Source organism: Mus caroli, unplaced genomic scaffold (assembly GCF_978045245.1).
Source record: "Mus caroli unplaced genomic scaffold, Mus_caroli_1 scaffold_13, whole genome shotgun sequence".
Taxonomy (NCBI): domain Eukaryota; kingdom Metazoa; phylum Chordata; class Mammalia; order Rodentia; family Muridae; genus Mus; species Mus caroli.
The window spans coordinates 86,007,617-86,013,616 of record NW_028227268.1 but is presented as its reverse complement, the minus strand read 5'-3'; the positions used below and the strand labels follow the sequence as shown (position 1 = coordinate 86,013,616).

Sequence of the window (6,000 nt, the reverse complement as noted above, 5' to 3'; positions counted from 1 at the left end):
CATTGATGAGATGGAGAGATGTTCAGTGGTTAAGAGCACTTCCTGCTCTTGCAGAGGACCAAAGTTTGGTTCCCACCACTCACATCAAGCAGTTTATATTCACCTGTAATTTCAACTCAGGGGAATCAGATACCCTCTTCCTAACTCTGTGGGTCCCTTCATTCACATACAAACACACACATGCACATACTTTAAAAAAATAAAAATAAGTCTTTATCTATGTATTATATATTATACATAATTTGTGGTAAATATAAAATAGTATGGCTCTTTGAGAATTTATCAAACAACTTTACTGTTTGTCTCTTTTGTTAATCTACTTCCCAATTAATACCATCTATATTCTACTATGACTCTCCAAAGCCACTTATAAGTTTTTGTGGTTGCTCCATGTTGGATAACATACAACTGAGGACCATGTGTTCACTTTAACAATTGATATGTTTGGATATATATTTAAAAGATATAGAAATATATATTTATATATGTATATATCAATGTAATATAATTTTCATAATTTCTTATAAATTCAAGAAAAAATATATATTTGAGATAAAGGAAGTTAAAAATGACTTGGTTTGACAATGCTCCCCCCCACACACACACACAAACAAAAACAAAAACAAAAACAAAAACAAAACAAAGACTACCAGAAATTCTAATATAAGACATGAGAAATCTCCTTTTGAAAGATTGGTCAGGTTAGTCCAAGTAACTCCACCAAACAATATCAATGAAGCCTTTAGGTGCCTCTCACAGTTTGAAGGAGGGGCTATTGTTGAAGAGACCACATACTTAGAATACAAAACTTGGATGATTTAGGCTAGACCTAATTTAAAAATCTCTCTCCTGAATCTATCTTTCATGTTTCCAGAAAATACTATACAAGCTGCCAAGTGAGCAAAACAATTAAATTGCCCTATCCAGACTCAATGCCTATGAACCACAACAAATACCAGCACAGCAATATATCCATAATGGTATAAGCACATATTGGCAACAGTCAGTAGTTGTCTAACCAGCCCTTATGATCCATTGAACAGGAGGGAAACCATACCTGGTATTGGAAACATTGCTAGCTTTGCAGAACTAGTGAGGTCATGGACCTTAGAGGATAAAAACCTATTACTATCATTTCACTAGACTAGTACAATTTCTTAGGACATTCTAAATAGTATCTTATACTCACAGCTAAGTGTAACTACCAACCCTCTTCATAAAAGATTCTTTTTCTGCAAATAGGGACCATCACTGTAAACCACAACTTAAGACAATGCAGAGATCAATGGGTCATGGGTAGCCCAGCCCCAAAAGCCACATCCACATCACAGGCCCTGCATTTATGGCTCAAGGGGTATTATGGAAAAGGAGGACAAAATATTGTATGAGGTATAATACCAAGAAGTCTCCTGGGAAACAGTCTTACCTAGAAATGACTTCATAAACCAGACTGGAACAATAGTCATTTCTGTGGAGATGTTAATGTGGAAGGAGAGAAATTTCACAGGGTTCCCCAAACAAAGAATGGTATGTAGCTAATGACTGCTGGGACTAGAATTAAACTCTCCTACATGTGAGCTCCTTTACTGGTTGTCCAATGCAGAGTGGTCAGCTTTGAAATCATATACCCACATAAGACAAAAATGGGCTCAGTAGGTTGTGTGTGTGTGTGTGTTTATGTATATGTGTGTATACATGTATATGTGTGTGTGTTTATATATGTTATATTATAATTATAAACAGGAAAGAAAAAGTTATCAACTTGACAGTGGGGAGGTGCCCAAGAAGGTTTTGAAGAAGAGTAACTGTGAAAGACCACAAGGAGAAAAGAGAGAGGTGGAGGAGATGTAAGGTTAGTTCAATTAAAATCATAAAAACAAATAAATCATAAAAATACTATATTTAAAATTAACATATAGCTTTCTCATGAATTTTAGGTATGTGTTTAATTTAAGAGTGGGGAAGATAGCAGTATAAATTTCCTTTTGGGGAATCATAGTGGGCATCAATCTATATGGCTCTGTGAGGTACTGAAGAATGTAAACCCAGGTAAAATTTGTTGTTGAGGCTTTGAGATCAGATGCAAATGCCTGAATTACATGGGTTACTATTATCTTCAGACTGATGAATTAATAACCCCATTTTTCAGAATTAGGAATAAAACATATCATGAAAGACAGAATGATTAGTGTCCCCTGCAAAGCATTGGCATCTGTTTTCGAACAGATTTCAGCAGATCTAAAGTGACCTGCCCCCACACTGTACAATCTACAGCTCTAGACTCTCAAAAATCAGTGCAAGCTGACAACTGTACAGCTTTGGCACTCTCAAATTATCCCCTTTCAGAGCCAGAACACACAAACACTTTCTTGCATCTAATTAAGTATTGCAATTCCCGATTATCTTTGATTAATGAAGAGCTATATAGCGTATAGCTAGAATTATGTGATTATTTCACAATTGATCTTTAATTATTCCATCTGATAATAATTTCACTAATTTTTCATAATGTTCTCATCGAGCTTCTTTTAAGTGAGCTACAACAATTAATAATTTTCATTAATTTTCCTTAAAACTGATTTGAAGTTTTAGATGGAACCCTTAACCTTCAAAAACTGTTTTTAAATTTTTAATTAAGTGCTAAACTGTACTATCATCGTATGGGGGATCAGCATGATTTCTTAAGAGGTCAGAATCTAAATAAACACTGAGAGGTTTCTGTGATATACTTTGGGTTTACCACTCAGTTCTCCCAACTCATTTGCAGTAGCTTGGCCATCCAGGTCAGAAAGAGATTGAGTTCATGCTGTCCTGACAACTGTCTACACCACTGAGCTGGCTTTCTTAACTACTGAAGTCAAAGTAATGAGATGTAAATAGGAGCTTTTGCTGGGAGACAGGTAACGTGGTAAGGCATGGGATGGTGGGAAGCCACTTTTAGCAATTGATGTGACAGCAAAAAGGGAAGGCTAAGAATAGAATTTTTAGTCTTTCTCTTTCTGGTCAAACAGCTGAGACTAAGCAGGTTCAGTATGTGAGATCTGAAGGAAACCTAGAAATCTTGTAGGGGCCATAGAAGGAAAAGTTTCAATAAGTGAACCGTGTAGGAAATACCCCTTGTACTGCTGTATTGAATCCCCCTTCCCCATGACAGACCCTCAAAAAGAAACTACTGTCAACAAAATTTCCAAACTGTGGAAAGAAAGTGTATCAGCTCATCTGGCTGTTAGTCAGAGCTAAGACTTCAACCTAAAGCTATCTGATCTAAGACACATTTTTACACATTCTACAATAAATGAGAAAATGCATGAATGCCATTCAAAATAATTCCTGAGTCCTAGTCTGTATTCAAAAAATAAGATCCTCTATTGTTTATTTGCTTACCTAAACTGGTGGTCATTCTTGGCTAAAATCATCTTGCTAAAATAAAAATGGAATGAAACTATTTCTGTGCTGATGTGGCCTAGGCAGAGGACAATAAGGTGACCCTGACCCTTGAATGTGGAATATAATCTTCTAGCAGTTGGGCCTTTGGAAGACAGGACTGCTGGAGATCATGAGGGGACACAGCAGGGCTAATGACTACTGATGAACTTACACCCTTGTGCTGAAAGCTTCATGCTAATTAGACGTGGAGGGCACGACTTCAAGGTTTCTGAAAAATATATTGCAATTAGTGAATGTTTCTAAACTCGTGTATTGTTTCTTAGTAAATTTGACACTTAAAGAAAAATATGTACCTTTCATCAAGGATATCAAGTGGGCTGATCTCCCTGCTCTGGACTCATACAATCGGCAGCACCCACAAAGCCCTGCTCTCCCAGTTCTACTTGAGAAGAGTTGATTTGAAAAGCAATTGGATAGCTTGTTAAAGGTCATACAAGTTGGAAAGGTCAAAGTCAAAGCTACCCATTCTCTCCAGAATTCACTCCATACCTACCAGAGCTGATCGTTGACTTGGCCAACAATCTATTAGTTTACTAGGCATCAAAGTAATTACTATCACACTCCTGGGAACCAAATCTTAAAATTGAGGATTGTTGGGGAACAAAACTCTTCCTGAATGCATGGCATGTCTCTCCTTTAATAGGGCACACACTGGATAATCCTTTGCATTCTCTTCATAGCATATGGCCTTCATTCTCCTCATCAGTCATTGTACCAGTTCACAGGTGGGAGACCCAGTAGGTTGGAGGATAAATGAATACCGTCCCTGCACTAAGAATATATTTCTGTGGAGAACCCTGATGTATTAACTGACTTCATTTAAAGTATGTCATTTTTTTCTTTAAATTTTGAAAAGAATGTTTGCATATCAGACTTCCAGACAACTTTCTACAAAACATATTAACAAATCAGAACTCAAAATATCAATCTTCCAAGTCATGTCTTCCTCCCCTAGGAAATGACCTTGCTTCAGGGTACTCTTGCTCTCCTGTGAGTTGTCAAGGGCCCCCATATGCAATATAATATTATTCTACCAGTAATACAAAAACATGAAGAGAAAGATATGGCCTGCCTGGTCCCTTCACTACCAACTTTCACCCCATGCTATACTGGTGGGGACAGAGTATGTGATTCTAGATGACTTTAAAGAAAAGACATTTCAAATTCTGCAGTTGCCTATGATCAGACATTAGTCACTCAGCTGGAATATACATTCTAATTGCGACAAAAGATCCTGATAATTCAAGAAAGATTACAAATAAGAAACATAAACTTTTGTCTTAGCTATCCAGCAGTCTATTATCATTCCAATCCTCTTTCTTTTAAAGTCATGTGATCAAACATTCTTTTGATAGAATTTTCCATATAAGATTACTGTGCCACTATAAAACTGCAAAATAATGTAAGGCTGACATTTTAAACAAAATTCAAGCAAAAAGAAAAATACAAAACTATTTCCTGGCATTGTCTCTGGCCCTACCTGGTGAAATCTTCCTGGCTCACACAGTGGATTTACCTCACCATGCTCAGTTGATTCTCCCATCTCCAAAGCATGTCCCATCTATGAATTGCCCAGAAAAGCATATTTGAACTCGCTCTGTTAAGTGCTTGGTATATTAGAGAGCTGAGGGATAATGATAGTGCCCCATTAGTTATCATTTATGGAAATTTAAAATGAATGGAAGATTAAGAGAGGTGCAATTTGACTAGCTTAAAATAAAATGTATGCATTTAATCAGCCATTTAAAACTGTCCAACTGTTGGCTGTATTCAGAAGTCTTTGCTTTAAACTAACCATAAAATAGTTTTGTAGCTGTATGCCTTATTGATTGATATTTCCTGGCTGTATTTAGTTCCCTCTTCTGTCTCATTTGAAAGCTTTACAGTTAACCAGAATACAATGTTCATCTAATTGCTGTTATTTACACGGGCATTCCATTTCCTTTTCCTCCTTCACTGTTCTTTCCATTTTTTGTTACTCTTCATTTCCTCCCATTTTGTTATATATATATCTTGCCTGAGTTGTTGAACATTAAAATAGGAATTGATTTTCTTAGAGGCTGATTTTAATATTTCCCTTTATATTTGAACTATACACTTGGGGATTCATATTAAGGTACACCTTTATATACATTGTGAGTGATAACATGTGTGTTCTATACTAGCATGGTTGTGCCCTCCGTTGTAGTTAGTAGGATGAATGACTTCATGTCATTCCCAATTAGGCTCCCCCATCATCTGTCCTGATTAGCACAAAGTGGGATTAGGTGGAAATGATGATTCATGTGCTCAGAGGCTAAGGAAGAAAGCAGGACCTGGCCAGCCCTTTCATTAACGTCCCAGCACCTGCTCCTGTGGCAGATCTGTCTAGTGATGGATGTGCTTTTAATATGGCATCCAAGAGCCCCGGGGGCTACAGAGATTTAGGTGGCTTGTTAAAGAGCTGTCCTCTCTGCCCTGTCCTTCAGTCGAGAATCCTTCCCTACCTGACTATCTAGCAAGCTCCCTCATCTCTTCATGGTTGCTTCCTCAAAGAATAGTATCTCTTCTCTA

At 37.1% G+C, this 6,000-nt stretch overlaps 1 long non-coding RNA gene across 1 annotated transcript in view; it reads left to right on the top strand.

Annotated features, from left to right (window-relative positions):
• Window positions 1–1,789: 1,789 nt before the first annotated feature.
• LOC147001564 (uncharacterized) overlaps window positions 1,790–6,000 on the top strand; it is a 29,038-nt gene continuing 24,827 nt past the window's right edge. The window contains exon 1 of the long non-coding RNA XR_015044875.1: window positions 1,790–1,852. This is a non-coding gene — a long non-coding RNA (uncharacterized LOC147001564). The remainder of the gene's footprint in view (window positions 1,853–6,000) is intronic.